The sequence below is a fragment of the Emydura macquarii genome, unplaced genomic scaffold, assembly GCF_026122565.2.
Source record: "Emydura macquarii macquarii isolate MOO-44397 ecotype Brisbane River unplaced genomic scaffold, CSIRO-AGI_Emac_v2 contig_2422, whole genome shotgun sequence".
Lineage (NCBI taxonomy): Eukaryota > Metazoa > Chordata > Testudines > Chelidae > Emydura > Emydura macquarii.
The window spans coordinates 22,595,857-22,617,179 of record NW_027132559.1 but is presented as its reverse complement, the minus strand read 5'-3'; the positions used below and the strand labels follow the sequence as shown (position 1 = coordinate 22,617,179).

General features: G+C 42.9%; 1 protein-coding gene across 1 annotated transcript in view; it reads left to right on the top strand.

The window, feature by feature from the left end:
- The first annotated feature begins 14,270 nt into the window (after nt 1-14,270).
- The window catches only part of HDAC9 (histone deacetylase 9), a 642,497-nt gene continuing 635,444 nt past the window's right edge, over nt 14,271-21,323 (top strand). The window contains exon 1 of the mRNA XM_067562102.1: nt 14,271-14,380. The gene's annotated coding sequence lies outside the window, so the exon portion shown is untranslated. The remainder of the gene's footprint in view (nt 14,381-21,323) is intronic.

Genomic DNA, 21,323 nt, shown 5'->3' with positions numbered 1-21,323 from the left:
TTTACCTTTTGCTCTGCTTACTATGTACGTTTGGGTGAATAAATAATGCTGTGTTTTGAAGAAGCTGTTTTTGAGTCACTTTAATCAGTGGCTGTGGCATGCTCCTGGTCAAAAAGGGCTTACAGGTGCCAAACATATTTGGGCCTGTCTGGTCAAAATGGTTGGTAAACAAGGGGCTGCAGCTTAGACATTCAGTATCAAAGTGGTAGGACCATATGGTTCCCCCCAGCAAGGAGTGAAGGTACCAAAATACAACTCCAAAGGAGTACTCTCGAGAAGGACTAAAAGGGGTCTTATGTGCACCTCTCCCTGTAACTATGATGAAGGGGTCACATTGTTGTGGAACCCCTCAGAAGTAATTCTAGCTGAGTCAGCCACCTCCACCAGTCCAGTTCTGCTAGCCAGTGCAGGAAGAGTGAGTGAAGTCCTGCAATTACCCCACCACCTTTTTGTAAAGCTAGGGTCATCGCTAATTAGAAAAAAGCTAACAATACTCTCTAACCCCTGATTCACATCTGGACAGGTCCCTGAACAGGGATGGGCAGGGGGAAGAATTGTTACACACTTTCCCTAATACTTGCACATTCATGTATGCTTGACCACAGTCTAGTTACAGCGATTCCCAACTTGAGGTTTGCAGACCCCTGGTGGTCCGTGAAGCTACTACAGGAGGGCTGCGGAAAAGAAAAATTATAACATCCTCACCAAAGAAATGTACAATTTCAAATAAAACTAGTAGCATGTGGTGGTCCGCAAAATGTTTGGAGGTTGAAAAGGGGTCCACACACTCGAGAAAATTGGGAACCGCTGGCTAGTATTAATGAATTTTATCCCACAATAACCCAATGAAATAGGTAGATAAGTGTAATTACACCATTTAACAGAGATAGGGAAATAGGCAGGTCATCAATGATATATAGCATCATGGTCTCATACTGTGGTCCTACTATTTAGCTAAAGTATTTTATCAGACAACATTTTTTTTATATTTAAATAGTTAAAAATAGCAGGCTAGAGTAGGATAATAGTTTGAGGGCCAGGTTGCATTGAAATCAATTGGACTACTGATGTGCTTAAAGTTAAGCAGGCGCTTAAGTCCTTTGCTGGATCAGGGCCAAAGTGCTCTGTGTGTTGGAGAACTGAGCCCATAAACTGGAACATTGTGGGCAGTTACACTATGCTTCTTGTAGCACTGAAGTCTTTGTACTTTCTACCTGCATAGATGTGATAGTGTTATATACTTAGCAAAGGGATGCACTCATGAACATTCCTAAAGATCATAAGACATTCAGAAATATTTGTGAAGTTCTATCTTGGCTCAGACAAGTCAAACCCTTGAATTTTAAAGGAGGAATTTTTTTTTTTCATTTTGTTTTGGTTACAGACCATTCACTTAGCCTTAATTACACGCATGCAACTAAATGCTTACCATTTCACAAATGTGAAAACAAATGTACTGTTTCTGTGTTTCTCAAGACATCAGCATTTATTGCCTCATTTGGGGAAACAATAGACTTAGTTAGTTCATTTATACTCAACTCAGATACTGTTTTGAAACATGGACTGCCATCTTGAACCTTGGAGTTTCCTTATAAAGGCTGAAAGTGAAGTTATTTGCCCCCAGTCATCCTTCTTTCATTCAATTCACTTGTACAAAGGAATATTTAAGGAGAAGAAGACCACAGACCCCTTGAAAAATATATAAATCAACCTATCAACAATTTGCTAAAATGTACCATACGTTAATCTCTTCTGATTTGCTCAGCTGATCAAACTGATTTACAGCATGTTCCTTTTGTCTATTATTGACTTCAGAAGTTTATGTAACCTTCAACCACCTTGTGTGTAAATAAATTCTTCTTGATGTTTTGTTTCCGTTTTAACCATTCAGTCTATGAGTTCTTATTATAAATAATTTATTACAAAATGTTTGCTCTCCTGAGAAACCCCCTCTATGTGTGTTTAAAACAAACAAAAAAGATTAATGACTTTAAGAAGTGGCTATACAAGTCATGGATTTGGCACTGGAATATTTATCAGCTAATTCTACAGTCTCAGCCAGTGTTTAACTAATGTGACGGTGATGGGGATGTGAGGAAAGAGGAAATCTCCTCATTGCAGTTTCAACCCCACTTATTGCTAGATTCACAAGGGAGACTTAGGTCAGGTCTACACTACAAACTTACATCAGTACAACTACGTCACTCAGGGGTGTGAAATATCCAGACCCGTGAGTGACCATAGTTATACTGACTTAATCCTCAGGGTAGACAGCGTTACGTTGACTGGAGAGTTTCTCCCATCAACATAGCTATTGCCTCTCGCAGAGATGGATTATCTACACCAACGGGAGAAGCTCTCCACAAGCACAGTAGCATCTTCACTAAAGTGCTACAGCAGCGCAGCTGCCCCGTTGTAGCTGTGCCGCTGCAGTGCTATATGTGTAGAAAGCCCTTAGGTGTTGCAATGCTGAGCATTGCAGTGTCTAACTTTTAGATAATCTGCCTCCTAGTGGAATTCACAACCCTAATTTATGCACCCAGACTCCCTATACGATGCAGTGGGAGAGTTAGCTGCTAAAAAAGAGATTATTTGATTTTCCTGTTGCTCACTATGCAAATACAATTCCCATTATCTCTGGCTAACCCTGCTCCGTGTACATTTAAGACTTGAGCAGACAGGGAAGTCAGTATTCTTTTGTCTGGGAAATCTTTAGTTATTAACTCCCCTGCTTCACTTGTCTTAAATATATATTTAGTGTAAACATACAACTATTTAATGGTATGTACATACATCACATAATGATCATGATAACCAACATGATATAAGTTTTCATTTGATATCTTACAAAATATTCTTTGTAGATAAATACCATGACAGCGATGTGTTAGGTGTAGTGAGTTGTTCAGGCCAGATAGGCATTGCTGTTACATGACAGCAAACCCTTTGCCAGTCGGCATTGAGGGGCTCTTAAGCTCAGACATGGTAACTCAGAGTAGACAAGATTTTAATTATTATACAGATGCAGAGGCCTTCAAACTCTACAGCATCCAAAAGCCCTGCCTCAGAGTTCTTAAACTGGAAGGATATATATGTTTTGGAAGCAGGCACCCACTCCCCACTGGGGAGAAGGAGGCTATACTTCCCTGCATCCATCCCTACTTCTGAGGGTCAGGTTGTTGGTGGAGGTCATCTGGAGCCAATGTATACTCTGCCATGGGCAGGAGAAATATAAAAAACGTATCTCCTCCAGGGTCTCTGATGTCACCTCTGTGGGATGTGAGGTCAGTAGCAGAGGTTCTCTGTATTTGGAGGCTGCCCTACGACTGGGGAGGGGAGCATATACCACCGCTCCCTCCCCTAACCTCTGTCTCCCTGATGTCAACTCTTGAGAGTGAGGAATCCATGGCAGGGGCCCTCTGGAACCAGGAACTGCTCTTCATTGAGTTGAGCTCTTATTCCACTTTTAGGCACAGTGACGGGGTGGACTTATCCCACACTGAAAGAGTTAACCATACTCTGTGGGCAGCAGAAAACCCGCCCCCCCCAGACTCTGCTGGGCATGCTCTGACTGTTCCCTAGGATAAAAGGGAGCAGCCTAGCTCATTCAAGAGAGACCACCGAGAAGGAAGGATGCCCTGCAGGAGCTCTCAGCCACGAGCTGCTTCAGCTCCAAGCTGGAGGAACTGGAGACTTGGACAACCAAACTGAGACCCATGGGACACCGTCAACGGTTTGGAGACCGACACCTAGTAAGAGGCCAACACGAGGGGACCCCCGAGAATCTGAGGAGCCCCAGATGACAGCAGCAGGGGAAACAGTAGGAAGTGGCCAAGGAGCTCGGGGTGAGTGGTACCTCCTGCCTACGTCAAGTCAGCATGTTGAGGCAGGATCCCTGCTGACCTGCTGCAGTCAGGAGGTACCACTCACCCCGTGCTCCTGGGCCCCACCTATATTTTAAAGTGTTGGTGTAAACACCTAGCACTAGTACTACATCTAGGTGTAGACACTCTTGGTTGTCTGAGTTGATGATTTTTGCCTTCAGTATCATCTAACAAGAAAACTGACATATTGTGACATTATGATTTTGAATTGGGTAGGTCTCTGTCCCCTATATTAGTGAAGGCTTCAGATGTGTTCATGTATCTTATATGTATATTTCCATAGGACATTGTTAAAGGTAATTTATTATTCCAAGCCCTCATCTGTTAATTTTTTTATGTGGTCTCTTTGGCACAAAACATGGACACACAATGATTTTCTGTAGTGTTGTTATTTTAAAAATAAATATGTCACAAAGGTATTAGGGCAAACATAACTGGAGTATTCTCCCACCTTCATGCTCACAGTTTGAATTTGAAGGTTACTTTATATGATTGTTTCAAGAGTCATTGTTTCAATAAACAATATTGGGGGAAAGGAGAGGCCTTGTCTTTTGCCTCTAGTTAACTTTAAAGAATTTGAGATAGCTGAACTAGTGGGTTTGGATTCCTGTGGGCTACGGTATAGTGTTTAGACACACCTAATAAAATTGGCACCAAAATCAATTTTTTTCTAGTATTATATTAAATGTGTGTATTTCTATACTGTATTAAAAAGATGACTCCATTCAACACTATCAAATGCTTTAATCGTGAGAGATAAAGCAAAGCATGAGAACAGTTTCTTTCTAATCAATGGGGTTCTAATGCAGTTAGCTTCAAATCTCTTCTTTATTAATCCTGTTTACTCTTGAGGGGTTATAGTGTCTATATCTTTTTGTAGTCTGCTTGCAAGTATTTTTGACAGTAGTTTACACTCACATTGTGAAAGTGAGATCAGCATAAATAATTTAAAGAGAGTCTTTGCTGGGTTTTAGCAGTAGGGGTAAAATGTGCCATGTTAGTAGAATGGGCAACGATCCTTCATCAAAGCACAATTAGTAATCTAGGGGCCCAGACTTATTTATGGGGATGAGAGAGTGAGTTCAGGACTAGAGAAGTTTGATTTTATTTATTTGCTGTTGAATATTTATCTGTCAAGATGGGATAGGCACACTTTTATGTTTTCTGTAATTATTTGTGTATATATTTTTGTATATATAATTTTTAACATGTGGGATGAAACACTTAAAGCATAGATGAGGGTCTAGAGAGGTTTTTATAAATGTAAATAAAAAGAAACATCAAAATCAATAAACCTATATTTAATATAAAAGCTCACCAGTGAATCCATCTGAAGTCAGCTTTATTTGAAGTCAGCTTTTGAGTTTTTACTCTATTCATAAGAAATACAAACAAGAGACTAACATACACTTGTTTCATCTGAACAGACTAACAGGCCAAGTGTACAGGAAAAATGTGAGTTAACAACCTGATTGCTTATTTATTGGTATGTATTTATCCTTAATGAACTCCCTTCTGAAGACCTTAAAGGACCTATAGATTGGGCTGTGACAGGGCGCCTACCCTTCACTGCCAGGAAAGGGTTAACAGGGCATTTGGAAAGGCAGCCAATAGAAAGGAGCAGCATGGCAGCCAATCAGGGCCCAGGAGGCCAGTATATAAAGAGAGAGCAGAGCAAGGAGTACCTCCCAGGAGCTTGAAGGGGAAAGACTGGCAGTACCCTGGACAGAGCAGTGGCTGGCTGCTGGGAATCAGCAGAGCCAAAGGCCTTGAAGCAAAGATGGAGAAGGTACTAGGGCTGTGGGAAAGTGGCCCAGGGAAAGCTATGGAGGAGTTGGGGTTGATGCAGTGAAAGGCTGGCGCACCTAGGGGCTCTGGGCTGGGACCCGGAGTAGTGAGTGGGCCCGGGTCCCTCCCCCAGCCCGATTGCCATAGGACTGGTGGCAGGACTGCAGTGGCCAACCGTGGGGAAGTGGGCTAGAATGGACTGCAGAATCCCTTGAAAGGGAGGGAGCCCAGACTGTGGCTCAAGCAGAGGGCTGAGTCACGAGAGCAAGGGTTGAGCGGAGACTGGATGAGACACCACAAAGAGAGGCATCTGCCTGGCTGAGGGCTGATTCCCCAGATAAACAGTAGGAGGCACCCAAGGCGGGGAGTTGCACCCCGAGACATAGGCTCATAGTTCAGCTGCCTTACAAGAAAAAGACAGGAATACTGAGAGAATGGATTCTCTATTCTATCATATTCTCCTATAATTCTAGTACTGTAATTCAGTGCAGTGGAAAGAGTTTAAAAATCTCTTAGACATCAAAGGTTACACACAAGGTGAATTTTCATTTAACCCTAAACCCCTTCTTCTAGGAATTTTAATAATTGTCATGGTAAAAATCTCTCACACCTAAGTGCGCACACAAAACAACTACCAGCTGCACACAGTATAGGTATTTAAAATAGTATTATAACATTTTATTTTACAACCATCAATGCATAACACAATGTTATTCAATGGTTAGCATGAACAAAGACATAATTTTGAATTTGCATCTCACACACATACATACATACTATTTTACTCCAGCTGAATAGATGGTACTCAATGGGTGTATATATATATACACACACTGTGCACAATACATTTTCTGAAATCTTTCAGTAAGTGGGCACTCATACAGTACAATGAGCATGTATGACCTCTACACCATTATTCAGTTTAGTGTAGAAGATATTGTACATAGTAGGCTGATAAAAGCTTAATCAGAGATTCTCGTCCAGGAACATTTACTGAACTGAAAACTGAACTCTTATGGCAAAGAGATAGTAATTGTGAGAAACAGCCAAAAACTACGCTGTGAACCACACAAAGTTATGCAATATTTAAATAGTTCAGATATCAGTGAGATTTCTATAGAAGCAAAAGACATCCTTTGATAATTTTTCTCTGAAAGTCTTTTGTTTTTTGGCCTCCTCTCAGGTGTTAAAGCCTGCATTTGTCAGACATCTTCAACATTTTTTTGTGTTGGGTCTCTTAGAATTGTCTGTAGCTGGCTTTTTATTGTAGCTTTGAGTTGGTGAAGCATTATATGTTAACCTATTGGTGCTATTAAACATAGCACCTCTGTTTGATGGCAACATAGCAAGTAAGTTTTGGCATTTATTGGTATTCACTTTTGGAACTCAGGAACTGCTTAAAAGTAGGCCAGCTTCCAGTACAGACGAAAAGTGTGTTTTTTGTTTTTCTTGTCTGATTAATTACCTTTTTAAAACTTCTTGTAATAAGAAGAAATCTGGTAAGGAGTTATAGGTAGCAGATACCTTGTGACCATTATATGAACAATCTGAAAGTCGTATTTTGTGCCTTCACAATGCAACATAAAAGGAACTCTTTCTAAGTCATTTGAAAACTAAGAGTTTGATGATGCAAGGTGCTGAGGTCCATAACTCCCATTGGATTCAATGAGAGATGAAGGTGCTTAGTACTGCCCATGATTAAGTCATTAATATGTTGTCTAGTCCTGCATGTGCTGAGTGCTTCCTGTGCGTTGCTCAGCATCCTCAAATCTTAATGAAGTCATTGGATTGAGCCCTTAGCATGCTTGTGAGTCTACAAGATTGAGTTGCACTATTTATACTCCAATAACATATGTATACTGTACTATCTGTACTAATATTTTGTAAGAATATTTTTGAAAAGTAAAATGTGATAAGATTTGTGGGCAGTAATCGCAGGACCATACATGACAGCTTCTTCCTTCTCTCACTCAGTCACACAAACATTCTTCCTTTTAATATAAAATGTAAATGGAACTGATCATTTTCTGTAAATAATGTTTATATTATGTTAAATAATGTTATGTTGGTGGTGGTAGGTGAGTTCCAAAAGGGAGCCAAAATCCTTATTTTCAAGCAGAACTCAATCACATCACAGTATTTTATTCCAATTACTTCATTTTCATTATCCACATCAACTTATAATAACAAATATGAATTTGTAAAGTACTAGTGTTCATACCAAAAGATCTCAGATTGCCCCACAAACTGAAGCCATATGTGGGGAGCTGTTTAAACAGATCAGAACGCTAATGCTACTGAGTAGGGCTGGCTGGAAAACAAGAATTTCACAATTTTTTTGAGGTTTCAAAATGTGTGGTTCTACATCAGAATGAAAGCAAGACGTTTTAAAAATGAGGGCAAGACAGACCCAGGAATAGCCAATAGCTCAGTGGGTAGGAAACTCACCTGGATAGTGGGAGACCCTGGTTCAGGACAGCAACTTGAGTCTAGATCTCCCATTTGCCATCTGAGTGCCCCTATCCACCAGCCTATAGAATCAATCTCTCCTGTTCCACTTGAATAAGTAATTAAATATTCACCAGGCTACCGCAAGACTGACTCTATAGCCCAGTGGTCAGGGGTCACTCAGCTGACATGAAGGGAACCGAGGTTACAGTCTCTGCTCCTAATTAGGCAAAAGGAGGGACTTGATCCTGGGCCTCCCACAGCCCAGGTGAGTGCCCTAACCATAAGGTTGGTGTCTTGCTCACTTGAAAGTCCATCTTAGATCTGAGAAGTGTTCTCATGAAAGTTTTATCAAAACCAGTATTTGTTTTTTTACAAATCACACTTTTGTTAGAAAATTTCCAGCCAGCTCTGCTACTGAGAAAAACTGCAGTCCTTACCCAGGTCTCACTATAAAGTCAATGGAAGTTGTGCCTGAGCCAGCAGGAGCAATGACAAACAGCTTCAGCCATTAACAGCTGCAACATGGCAGGGGGAGCCAAGATCAGGCTGCGGATACTCCTCCCTCCAAGACTCTGAATTATGCAGAGTAGAGTCCTCTTCCAAGAGCACCGTGGCTCATATGGACTCACCACTCCTCCCAGTAATGTTGTCTCACAGAAGAGAAAATTCTGGAAAGGGCCTTCTTGAAATTCTCTCTGCTTCTGCTGACTCAAGGAGCCACAGTAGGGACCTGTAGATACTGATTGTCAGCAGTGCCTGACTGCTTTTTACAGGTGTTACTCTGGCCATTCTCTTCCCCTGCTGATTGGCTGTTGGCTCCAACTCCCTCCTATCCTCTCCCACATAGACTCTTCAGCATCACTCCACCTATCTCCAGGCTTCCTTCTACCATTCTTTTCTTTTCCCCTATCTTCCTTCTCCCTACTTCTTTGTCTTGCTGTTTAGCTAATATACCTCCCAATAAATAAATAAATAAATAAATATGCCCATCCATAAATAAATAAATAAAAATACATAAATACAAACAAATCAGGAACACTGAAAGAAAGCAACAACAGAAATTGTGGAACTCTCATGACGTTTGCATTTGCATCTGTTCACTCTGTTATACACCGTCCCCCTTAATTCCTTGTCTGTTGTGTCTATTTTCAAATCAGGTCAGAGTTGTAAGCTTGCTCCTGGTACCGCGTAACCCAGTTTAAGCGGTCGTGGGTCAGGTGTTCGGCAACTAAACTGTGAACCCCGTCATTCAGTGAGTGGTGGGATGCCTGATACCTATTGGAATGAAAAACAATATCCACAAAGGAGTGACTCCATCTGGTGCGGCTGCCTTACAGAAGCTAGTTCTTTGCTGAACAAAGGCTAGAGGAGAAAACCCTGAATCAAATCCACTGCATGGAAAATGTTAGGTATACAGCACTGCAACTCAGCTCTGCCTTGCAGCTGTGCTGACTTCCAAATGTCTTGGTCTCCAAGCCTTTGGGCCCAGTCAGTACCACAAAAGCGGGGGCTTTGATCACAAGGCAAGCCTCTGCCTCCTTATTTTTTCTGCTTAAGTGTACATACCAAAGGTTTGTGTATGATGGTCTCCCAGCCTCTTCACACTTGTTTGTTGGAATGTGAAGACAATGTGCACTGGTATGTCAATCTAGAGGAGGTCAATGGCTCTAGAAAGTCTGCCAACATTGATAGAGAGCTGGAGAAGTTAGACATTGACGTAGCCACTCTCTCTGAAACCAGACAAGCTGACACAGGCAAGATGCATTATACTTTTTTCTGTCATGGAGAAAGCGAACAAGACCACTGTCAACACAGGTTGCATTTTGCAGTTAAAACACTCATTAGCACTCATGTTCTGATATCTTGTTGCAACATCGGAATGTATCATTTAACTACAAATATTCATCACAGATGGCTTTGCCAACGTCATCAGTACATATGCACCACCACTTTCCTCCATCTCTCACTAGTAGGACTTCTTCTATCAGCAACTTAACAGCATTATCAGTAAGCATTTAGTGAGTAACTGTAACTACGGGGAGTTTTCAATGCTCAGATGATGAGTTGTGGCTGCTATGCACTGGCCACCAGGGAGCTGGAAAAATGAACAACAATGGGCAAAGACTACTGGAGTGCTGCACTCTGTGAGTATTGTGCATTACCAGTACCTACTTCCAAGGCTGTCACCACTGCAAGGTGTCATGGAGACATCCCAGATCTGGACACTGGCACCAACTGGATTAATTACCACCCACGGAAAACACTGGATGTTCTCCATACTCTCAGTTTTCACAGTGCAGACTGTGACACAGACTACGCACTTGTTGCTGAAAACTAAAGCTTTCATACAGAAATTCCATAGTATCAAACAAAACTGTTGCCCACACATGAACATCAGCAACACAAAAGATGAAGGAAGATGTCTCCAATTCACTATGAATCTCAAGGAAGCTATGTCATTGACTATACCTCCCCTGAATTCTGATGTAGCATGGAACACACAGAGAATAAATAGCTATACAGCTGCAACCTTACCTTTTGGTAAAAAGACTGTACACGATAAAGACTGGTTTTCAGCATACTCTGAATATATGCTTCCAATTGTTGAAGCAAAATGTACAGCATATCTCCGCCGCAACATGAACCCCTCTCCTGAGGCATGTGCTAACCTCAGTGTGGCCAAGAGCATATTGCAATGAAAAGCAAGGCACCATGCTGAGTCATACTGTCTCAATCTGTTTGAGAAGACACAAACATCCTTTGAGGTTGGAGATCTAGGAGGTGTGTAAGATGAAATCAAGAAAGCAACAGGTCTTTCAGTCAGAGAGACTGCTCCTCTCAGATCTCTTAATGGAGACATAACTGACAGAAGTTATGAGTGCTGAGAGGAACACTATCAGAAACTCTATTCATGTGAAATCACTGTTGAATTTTGAATAAAAGACTCAGTTACCCCAGATGAGGTTGAATTCCCTGAAGTTATTTGACTGGAGGGTTAAGTCACATCTACAGTGGAAGTGGTCTGAGGACGATGTGGGGAAGCTGAAGCAGAGCTGCTAGATTGCCATGGCCCTATATGAGGGGGGTGCTGGGAAGGCACCTCTTACAAGCCAACTCTTGACAGAGGGCCTAGGTAGTTGGACTGTGGGGGTCTCAACTCTCAGAAAGGGGACTTAGGGACTGCTAGAAGAGGATCTGTGCCCTGAGAGAGTCTCTAGAGCAATGGTTCCCAACATGGGGTGCAGGACCACCTTGAGGGGCACCAAAGATTATAGGGGGTCCGTGAGGCTTCAGTAATATTGAGGTCATTTAGTCCTCCAAGCCCTGTGTCCGCCAGGCACAGCAGGCTGAAGCCCTGCGCTGGCCGGAGCAGAGGAGCAGGAACAGCCCCTCTGAGGGAGCAGCAGCCCTGAGCTTCACGCTGGCCAGAGTGGAAGAGCAGTTTCCCCAAGTCCCACACCAGCCGGAGCGGAGGAGCAGCCCCCCCCCAGCCCTAAGTCGGCTAGGCACCCAGCTGGAGTGGCGTAGCCCTGAGCCGGTGGGGGCCTGAAGTAGCCCCAACCAGCCCGACAGCACCCCCTGCCTCCATTACCCTCCGTACATGAGGGACGGGAAGAGGTGGGGCCACACGGGGTGTGTGGTGGCGGCTGTGTCAGGGAAAGCTTGTCTTCTTACTCAGGTAAGAATATTTTATTATTATTATCATTATATGTGTTTATAGGGGTTATATGTGTTTATGGCCGGGTTGAGAAGTGAGGTGTGAGGTGCATGTTTTACCTAGTGTTAACTAGTGGGGCTTTCACTCAAAAAAGGTTGGGAACCACTGGTCTAGAGAGCCAGAGTGAGACATAGTGCCTGGCCTTGGTTCAGGAAGTTAAAAGAGCATACAGAATCCAGTGAGGTGGGCCCCAAACACCACAGCCTGCTAGTGTCCAGCCAGGGGAGCTCTACAGGACGGTTGTGTGCATGTGATGGACCTTCATGCCAAACAGCTCCAATTCCCCTTCTCTCGGCTTACCTCTGAGTCCGAACCAATTCTCAGTCAAAGCCAGAGCCAAAAACAAGAATAAGGTACAACAAGAAGTTTTTAACATTTTGGTCACAGAAGGAAAAAATCTGAAAACAAGTTTTAGAATAAATATAAGCTTTCTTAATCAAATAGAATCAACCCAAATAGATTAAACTTCTCTTCTAATCATCAACATGGATAGGTAGATAAAATGTGTTTCCCAAGAACTTGAGCATAAATCAATAAAATAAATCAAATACATATAAATTAAAATTAAAATTCCAAAGTCTGTCTCTGGGAAACATCTGCTGAGGATCATACAAAATCTGAGGAGCTTTTGGATTGTGTAAATTTTAGAGGACCAAACTGCTTTGAGGCTATCCCTTCTCCTACTAGGGAAAAAATAAAAAGCAGAAGCTTGCCTTTTTCTAGGCAAAACAGAGGCTTAGATATAAACATAAATAAAACATATCTCTGCCCTGAAGAGCTTGTGGTGCATATAAAACAATACCTAGGATAATATTTTAGGAGAGGAAAATTGTGGGGATTATTAATTATTAGTAGAGGAGAATTTTAAGGAAGGTTTTGGAGGAAGAGAGGCATCTTGTGGATGAAGACAGTAAGACTGTTCCAAACAGAAGTTTGGCAGAAAGAATAAAGTTGAGCCTGAAAAAAGGAGGCAAAAGTGATAGGTGTAAAGGTCTACAGGCATAAAGACCCAGGGAAGTGAAGATATATTGTCTGTAGTGGAAGGCAAAGTAGCTTCTTCCATTATTTGACAGTTAAAGACTGACAGAACCAGTGGAAGATGCCACCCAGGAGTGACTCCTCCTTTGGTGACTGGTATCGTGTCTTCATTATACACTACCCATAAAACTTCCCACTGTCGCAGCTCCACCAGTGTCAGCACTAGTGGAAAATGCTAATGTGGGCCAGCTGCCAGGGCTGCAAATCATGCCACATAATCCTGCAAAGCACAGGTCTACATAAGGCAGTATGTGAGAGCATGTGGCTGCTGGTGCCTTGTTTACTTTAAAGCAGCGGTTCCCAAACTGTGGTACGCTGGTGATACACAGGCCACCTCCCCATGATACGCGTCCACCTACTGCTGGGGGGCTGGCCAGGAGCCGCTCCAGCGCCGGCCCTGTCCCCAAGCAGTGCAGTGGCCCAGCCGTTCTGCCCCCTGGACACAAAGCGGCTGGCCAGGAGCTACTCCAGCACCAGCTCAGCCCCCCAAGCAGCCCAGCCCCGGCTCCCCCTTCCAGCTGTGCCCCTACAGCCGGTGGTACTACAGGTGGTGGCAGGCAACTTGGTAGAGTTTGGGACCCGCTGCTTTAGCGCGCTCATTGTGGTTACCACTAGCAAGACGTGCAAGAAGAGAACGTGCAGCATAGGCAAAGCACATGGATAACTGAGTGGCAGATGTCACCAAAGAGAGGGTCAATTTGAAAAGAAACTGATGCAGTAAATCTAGTTCCCCGAGGAGGTTAGTGAGAACTTGGTGGCACTTCGCACAACGCCCTCACTTCCCCGTCCCGGGTCTAGTGCGGAGGCAGCGGTGGGAAGATCTGATGATACCCCAAAGGAGGGGCTCCGCTCCCAGTGCCTATGCCCACAGCCCAGCCTTTCCTTAGGGGACCCCTGACGGGGTGTCCACGGGGCTGTGCAGGCCCAGGGGGCCATGGGGCGGACGGGGCCCTGTACTCAGGGAGCTGCCTGCCACACGGGGCCGGGCCACCAGCCAAGGCCCTACGCCGAACAACTCCCCGCTCTCTCCTGCGCTTTAGCCAGGGCTGCAGGGGCGGCCCCCCCCCCTCCGCACGGCCCTAGCCCCCGAGGGCTCCTCTTCCCATCCCCACTGAGCCTCTCCAGCCTCTCCCCCTCTGCGCTCGCCCCCCTCCCGCCGCGGGGCGGGTTGGCTCGGCTCGGCTCGGCTCAGCCCGCCGGCCTCTCCCCCTGCCGCTCGCGAGGGGCTATTTTTAGCAAATCCTCCTCGTGTCGCCACGGGCTGCGCTCGCACATCGCTTCCCAGCCCCTCCCTGCGCGAGCCTGCCGCCCTTCCTCCCCCCCCCCCGCGGCTCCTGCTTGCGCGCCGCCCGGGCCATGAGCAGCTAACACCCCCCAGCCGCCGCCGGAGCGGCAGCCGCGGCAACTTTCCCCTCCCGCGCCCTTGAAAGATGGCAGCTCGGGGCAGGGCTGGAACTTCCAGCCCCGGGGCCAAGCGGTAAGGAGCCGCGCGGCGGGCAAGGTGAGTGGCAGGGAGCGGCGGGGGCTTGGGGCTGGTCGCCAGGTTGCCTCTGCTCCATCAGTCCGGAGCCCCGGGCTAGCTCTTCCCCGGCGCCCCGCCCCCCTCCATCTGTGCCCTGGCGGCCGGGCGCTTGGCTCACCTCTCGCCAGCATTGTGAGGACCTTTTCCCTTGGCTGTCACAACTTCAGCTCCTGCCTGGGTCCAGCATCGTGGGCTGTTTGCCTGGCTCTTTGGTGCCAGGATGTGGGGGGGGGGGGGCGAGGATCTAGTGCTAGAGACAATTATTCCCCAACAAGTTTTTATTTCTTTGGAGCGCAGATAAATAATGAGAAGGGTTTGGGGTTTGTTTGGTTTTTTTCATAATATGCTTTGTACGGGGAAGGAAATCTTCATGACTGCCTCCCTCCCCCAGCAGCGGCTGTCACTGTGCTGTGCCCTGCCAGATCCAGCTACCATATTAATAAAACATCCAGGTTTTCAGGAAAGTTCAAGAGCTGACAAAAATAATTTCTAGGCCGGTGGAAGGGGAATAGTAAATTATATGCTCGTTAAGGCTAACTGGGTAATTAAAACCTACACTGTGGTGTCACAGTGGGAGATGTACAGTGGGTAACAAAACAGGTGGAAGAGCTCATGTCTGTACGTCCAGTATTAAGTGGTTTTACAGTCATTGCAACCTGCAGGGATTTTGTTTTAAGGTGTGCTTTCTTGGCTAACAGGACATTTGGTTAAATAATAGGAACGGGCCAGGTGTAGCTATTTTAGAAGCATTTGGATGATAGGAAAACTGAATATGCCTTTCCTGCTGCTAATTTGAATCCTCATATAAGACTCTTATACTCCAAATTTCAGGAAGATGGGAGTTTTTATTTTTTATGACTAAGTAGCTAAGTGACTTCAAATTCCAAAACTTTGTAAGAAACTGAAATAAGCATAGACTAGCTAATTTTGGCACTTTAAAATAAAAGGTAACATTGTTTTGCAAACAAAGTAAGTATACCCAATTTTTCTGTATATTACTGCACAATCTAAAATAGATTATAATGGTAACAATACTTGATACTTTGCCTCAAGTTACTTTAGAAAAATAAGATTTACCATTGTGAATACTGCAGAGAAGGTATCCACCCTTAAAAGATTTATGTTTATCATGATGCAGTTTGTATTTGTTAAGATTCCTGTAGCAGTTTCAAAACTTGGAGGTGTTATTAAAATACATAAGAATGAAATAAATTTATAGAAGAATACTTAAAACAAGCCTAGAATGGATAGAGAAATAATGAAGTGTGTTATGGAACCTTCTGACATTTGAAAAGGTCTGAGTGTTTTTTTCTAATGCAATAGCTGTTACTCTTCTTTGTCATAAATAGCACAGAATAAGCACAGATAAAAATTATAACATAAACCAAGGAATTCATATATATTTTTGTCTATCTGCTTTATGATAATAGTTTAATGAAATGAAGAAATGTAATTTTCTATGACAAGTAAGAAAAGTTTTGGGACATTCACTAAATGCAATTTTAGTTCATTTTTTAAGTACGAGGGCTTTCAAGCTTTATTTATAAACTCTATGAGCAAAGAGGAAAAGCATTTCATATTAAGGTTTTTCCAATGCCTTCCTCTCAGCACCAACCTTCCTCGATCTGCCTGAGAGAGTTGTAAAAATCTAATTTTCCCTCTGTTTTCTTTTCTAAATTTTCTGTGACCAGCCCACCCGTTCCTTTCAGAAGGGCCTGGTCTTACATTTGTTTTGTACCCACAGAATCCTGTTTGTTTTGTACCCACAGAATCTAACACAGTACCAGAGCATTATTGGAAGGCAGCTCTCTGCCCTCACACAGAGAATTGTGTCATTTTACAGTTATACATTATGCAGTTCACAAGTGTGTATATATAACTTAATCAACACATTTGTAAAATTAACGTTACAACAATACACAGTTTTAACACCTCCTTTTGATTATATCAGCAAACAGACCTCTTCCAACCCAGTGGAAAAAACATGCCTACTGGGAAGATGCAGTGTTCTCAGCCATATTATGCCTGCCCACTGGTGCTGGCCCCCTCATGTACACATTGAAATATCTCTGCTCTATGGGTACGTGAGTCTACAATGCACCCTTTTTTCGGCAGTGTGTAGTGTACATACACATATAGTCTACCTAGAATGGATATAAATAGCAGCGTAGACTGTGAGGCACAGCTTAGGTGAGTAAAGTAAAGATGTGCCTGAAGGGAGTGGGAATGTACTTGAGTACCTAACTAATGTGGTTCTCTCCTTCCCTAAGCTGTGCTTCCCTGTCTACACTGCTCTTTTTATCAGTGTAATGTCCTACTGTCTCCCCACTGCTAGAGCCTTTCCTTGCCATAGAAAAAGACTCTGGCAGTGGGGAAAATCTCTGGTAGCGGGCATGCTGCTGGGAAAGTCTGCAGCAGCTCCCCACTGCTAGACCTCTTCCCTGCCGCAGGGAAAGACTCCAGCAGTGAGGAGAGGCTCTGCCAGCTCCCCATTGCTAGAACCTTTCCTGGCCCTGGGGAAAGGCTCTGGCAGCGGGGAGGAACTGGGGAAAAGCTGAGCCATTTCCCTCTGTCTCCCGCCTGCCAGAACCTTTCTTCCCTTCAGTGAAAGGCTCCCGCAGCAGAGAAGAGCACTCCATTCCACTTCTGCTGCTGACAAGGTACTCTCATTTACAACACTAAAGATAGGTTAACCTTACTCAAAACACTGTTCTCTGTCTCATATTCCATTTCATTCTGATAACCGGCATCTCTGGGTGCATTTTTAAATTTTCATCCAGACTAAAATGTCAGTTGTGGAAACAATGTCTCTTGGCCTCCCAATCGCTTTCTGTGAACTAGCACTTTTTCACAAGTGAGTAGCAGGCTTTAGTGAAAAATCCACTAGCAAAGGGAAACAGTAATTCCTGTTAAGTTGCTTTCAGCTTACTACAACCACCTTCCTTCATGTGTCTTGAAGTTTCTAAACAGAAGTGAACTAGTGATTTGACTTTATATATTTAATACAGATGTCTCTCTCTCAGAGTTGCAAAGGAAAAAAATCTTTAAATTATGAAAAAAAATGAAGTCTTAAGGTCAAACATAAAACAGATTACAATTTCTGAAGAGCAGATAATATATATGTATATAAAAGTCATTTTCAAAGAATAAATTCATTCTAAAAATGAGGACATCAGAAATGTTCTAATAATGAGAAATAATTATCAGCTGCTTATCTCAGCATCCTACTTAGGTTTCAGGTATTGTTAAAAGATGTAATTCACATGCCAAGAACCCTGATCAAATTCACGCACTTATAGTAGTGTGACTAGTTCATGCTAATTTATAATAACATGATCATTGTGAGTGAATACAAATGATAGGAGTGCTTAACTTCTTTTAATAGGAGAAATTTAATTTGGAAATTAATCAAGCCCTATTGTAACATGGAGGTTAAACTTACTGAAGTGATTGAAATATATTAAAAAAAAAAAAAATCTAGAAAGCTGGAATATAGCCCAGTGATTTCCAAAAATAGGAAATGAAAGAACAAGGTATTGGCCAGGTAATCTCTTCAGTAGGTCCTTGAACGCCTGCATTATCTCACAGATGTTGCTTACCAACACACACAGCTCAGAACCAGATCGTCTGCTAGTGTTAATGGTCATAACTCCACTGAAGTCAATTGAGATGTGACAATTTATATCAGCTGAAGATCCAACCCCACATCTTTAAAGCCTGATCCAGTATCCATAGAAGTAATGGAAAGCCTCCCATTTATTTCCGTAGGCTTTGGATGAGGCCCTTTTAAAAATAAGATAATGGCGATAAAGAAAATGAAAATGTGCAAGAAACAATCAAAAGGAAAAAACTCCCTGCAGGAATATTACTGTATGTTGTAAATGAAAGGGATCCACACAACGTTGCTGAACAACTGCACATCTTCACAGCATTAAGGGCAAATCTGGCCAACTTCTACCTGTCATTTTACTAAGTTACAGTTTTATATTTATTGCTTTCATGCAAGGAATTGCAATTGTTTTTCAAATTTAATGTTTGAGTTTGATTGTTGGCAACTGTTTTGTTCTAAAACAAAAATGTTTGTTGATCTGGATAGTTTTGAAGTGAATACAGCCAGATGTAATAAAACCTCAAATCAATAAAGAAAAGTAACAATTTCAGATTGGTATTTAAGCACGGCATTTTTAATTTAATAAATTCAAAGTTGAGATCTGAGAACTACAATTTTTGTAGATTTTGTTTTATTTTTGCACACTTTTGTGTGCTACTCTTCCAGCGATAATACTATCAATGTATATCTTCCACAGGATTTACTCATACAGGGCCTGATCCTGATAGATGATGACTGTCTTCAGTTAATGAATGTTTAGGGGGCCAAGCACCTCTCTAAGTGCAGTGAGCACCACATATTATTGAGCCCAAAGGGTTTCATCCTCCAAGCACTTAAGGCTTGGCTATATCTGGGGTTGTTCCCAATTAACTCTTTTCCCAGAATAAGCGTGCTTTGCTTCTGTTCATCTTAAACCACTGTGTTAAGCTAAACAGGGGAGAAAGACACTCTTTTTGTGAAATAGGAGCGTTCACACATGGAGTTAATTAGGAATAGTTTATGAGGAACAGCTCCATGTGTAGACATGCCCTTACTTGCTACCAGGTGTAGTGTTTACTATATGAATGATCCCCCTGCATCAATGGTACTGCGTGAGTTTACATTATCGGATTAAGCCCTACGTGGTAAATGTTAACTACCTCCCCTGTGGCCATGAAATTCCTTGAACACAGTCTATGTGTGTGGAGTTCAGGGACACCACACACGGGACCACAGTGCCAAGCTGTGCTCCCCTATGCCACCACGTGCAAGGGGATTTCAGGGAGCAGCAGCAGCTGAAGGACAACAGTAGGGATGGTGGATCCATGACTGCACAGATTCCACAGCTTCTCCTCTGGTTTCTTCAGCCCCTGAGGCTGCAATGGTGGCCATTGGCCATAGAGCAGCTCACTATTGCTCTGCTGTCTTTGGTGGGAGGAATCTGTTCATCTCTAACAGGATATCCAGGGACCCCTTCACAATGTGGCCTGATGACCTAGGCTGGACAGTGGTAAGATGATTTGATCTTAAAAGCTTGAGAGTGCACTGCATAGCCAGGCAAAGTTCCCATTTTAGTCAGTAGGAGATTTGTTTGCATTTGGAATGCAGCATGGGGTGTTTTGCAGAAAGAAGCAAAATCTTCCCTTTGTTTGCTAATGCTCTGGGTGAAAAAGTGACTGGCCCTTTTAAGTGAGAATGGGTTCAACCTGTGAGTAGTCAGTCACTTAGCAATGTGGCCTGATAGAGGGCACCTGGGTTCTGTAAAGATTCAGGCAGTAGCTGAGAAAGGGGAGCAGGGAGAAACAGTCAGGAGTTGCCAGGTATCGGAGCTGTGAGAACAGTAGTTGAGCTAACAGTGCAGAACATTAATAGGATTGTGCTGTGGCTGAGATTTGTTGGAGAGAATTGGCTAGAGTTGGGGAAATTACTAAGCAGAAAGTTCATGTCTCCCTCTAGGCAAAGGAGGAGAACTAACCCAGTTGGGGCAAGCTGAGCTCAGAAAAAAAGAGGGTTTTTGGTGGTGGTTTTTTTTGTTTTGTTTTGTTTTGTTTTGTTTTGTTTTGGGAGGTGCCTGGGGGTGGAATATTGAGTGGAGCCATCTTGTAAAAGCCCTGCATTGTGGGCTACAGAAAAAGAGCCACAAGAAGCTTGGAGAATTGCAATAGATATGGAGGTCCTGGAATCGAGTCACGGGAATGGGAGAGGAGTAATTGTTAACTCTCAGGTAGATGGCATGGAGGGTGTGACCCAGGAGTAGGAACAGAGGAGCTGCAGAACAGAGTAGTGGGTTTCAGAGCTATGTACAAATACAGTGTCTTTTAAACTAAAGTTGGGATTCCATTTTTTTTTTAAGATTACTGACATTGTCCCTTTGCCATTTGTGAATAATCTTTTAGTTATATTCCTAAATCACAGAAGTAAATAAAGACAAACAAATTACAGCATAGAGAGTAATGAATGTACACTCACTGGGGTAGGGAGGAGGAGAATATAAAACAACTGATGAAAATATCTTGTATGCTTAAGTTTTCTGTTGACTCTTCCAACTTCTGCTTTGAGTCTACTGCATGTAATCTGTGTACTCTTCAATGAAGAATGCCATCCCTCGTGTTAGCCTGTTTATATGTAAAAGGTCTATGTCTACATTGGGGGGAAAGGTGTATTTTTAAACACGAGTTAACATGTTAAAGTCCTACTGAAGACAAGACAGTCCTAGTTTTAATGTCAGCTGGTCAAGGTAAACCCTATGGGGGAACTTAGAATTTATCTTGACCAGATAACACTTTTTAGCACTACAATTGCCTTATCTTCAGTGGGACTTTAATACATTAGTTAACATGTTTAAAATACTCCTTTTTTTTCTTAGCATAGACGTGCACACAGTTCTCATGCAACATAACACACATTTTAGAATGTTTCTGGAAAAACTTCCGTCAACTATTTTAATCAAAATTGTATTTTTCTAAAGGACAAGGATGTTGAGAAATTGCATGGAGATCATGATTTTCCAACTGCACAAATCTATAGGAAAAAATTGTAATAATTGATTGCTTCTTATTTGTACCTCATTGATGACTAAATAGGTGGTTCAGAAAACAAATAAAGTCACTGACCTGAAGACCTTACAATCCAAAAAGCCAAGAAACAGAAGGATAAGGGAAAGGAATATTTTCTATAAGCAAAATGATGAGGGTGATTACTGGCAAACATTTTGGTAATTCCATTTTTATAATATATTGTTACAAAGTATCTACAGTTTGCACTCTAATTGGCTATTGTTAGCTCTAGTTAAAAAAATATAAACTATACATAGTTGACCTTGCTACTGCTGTG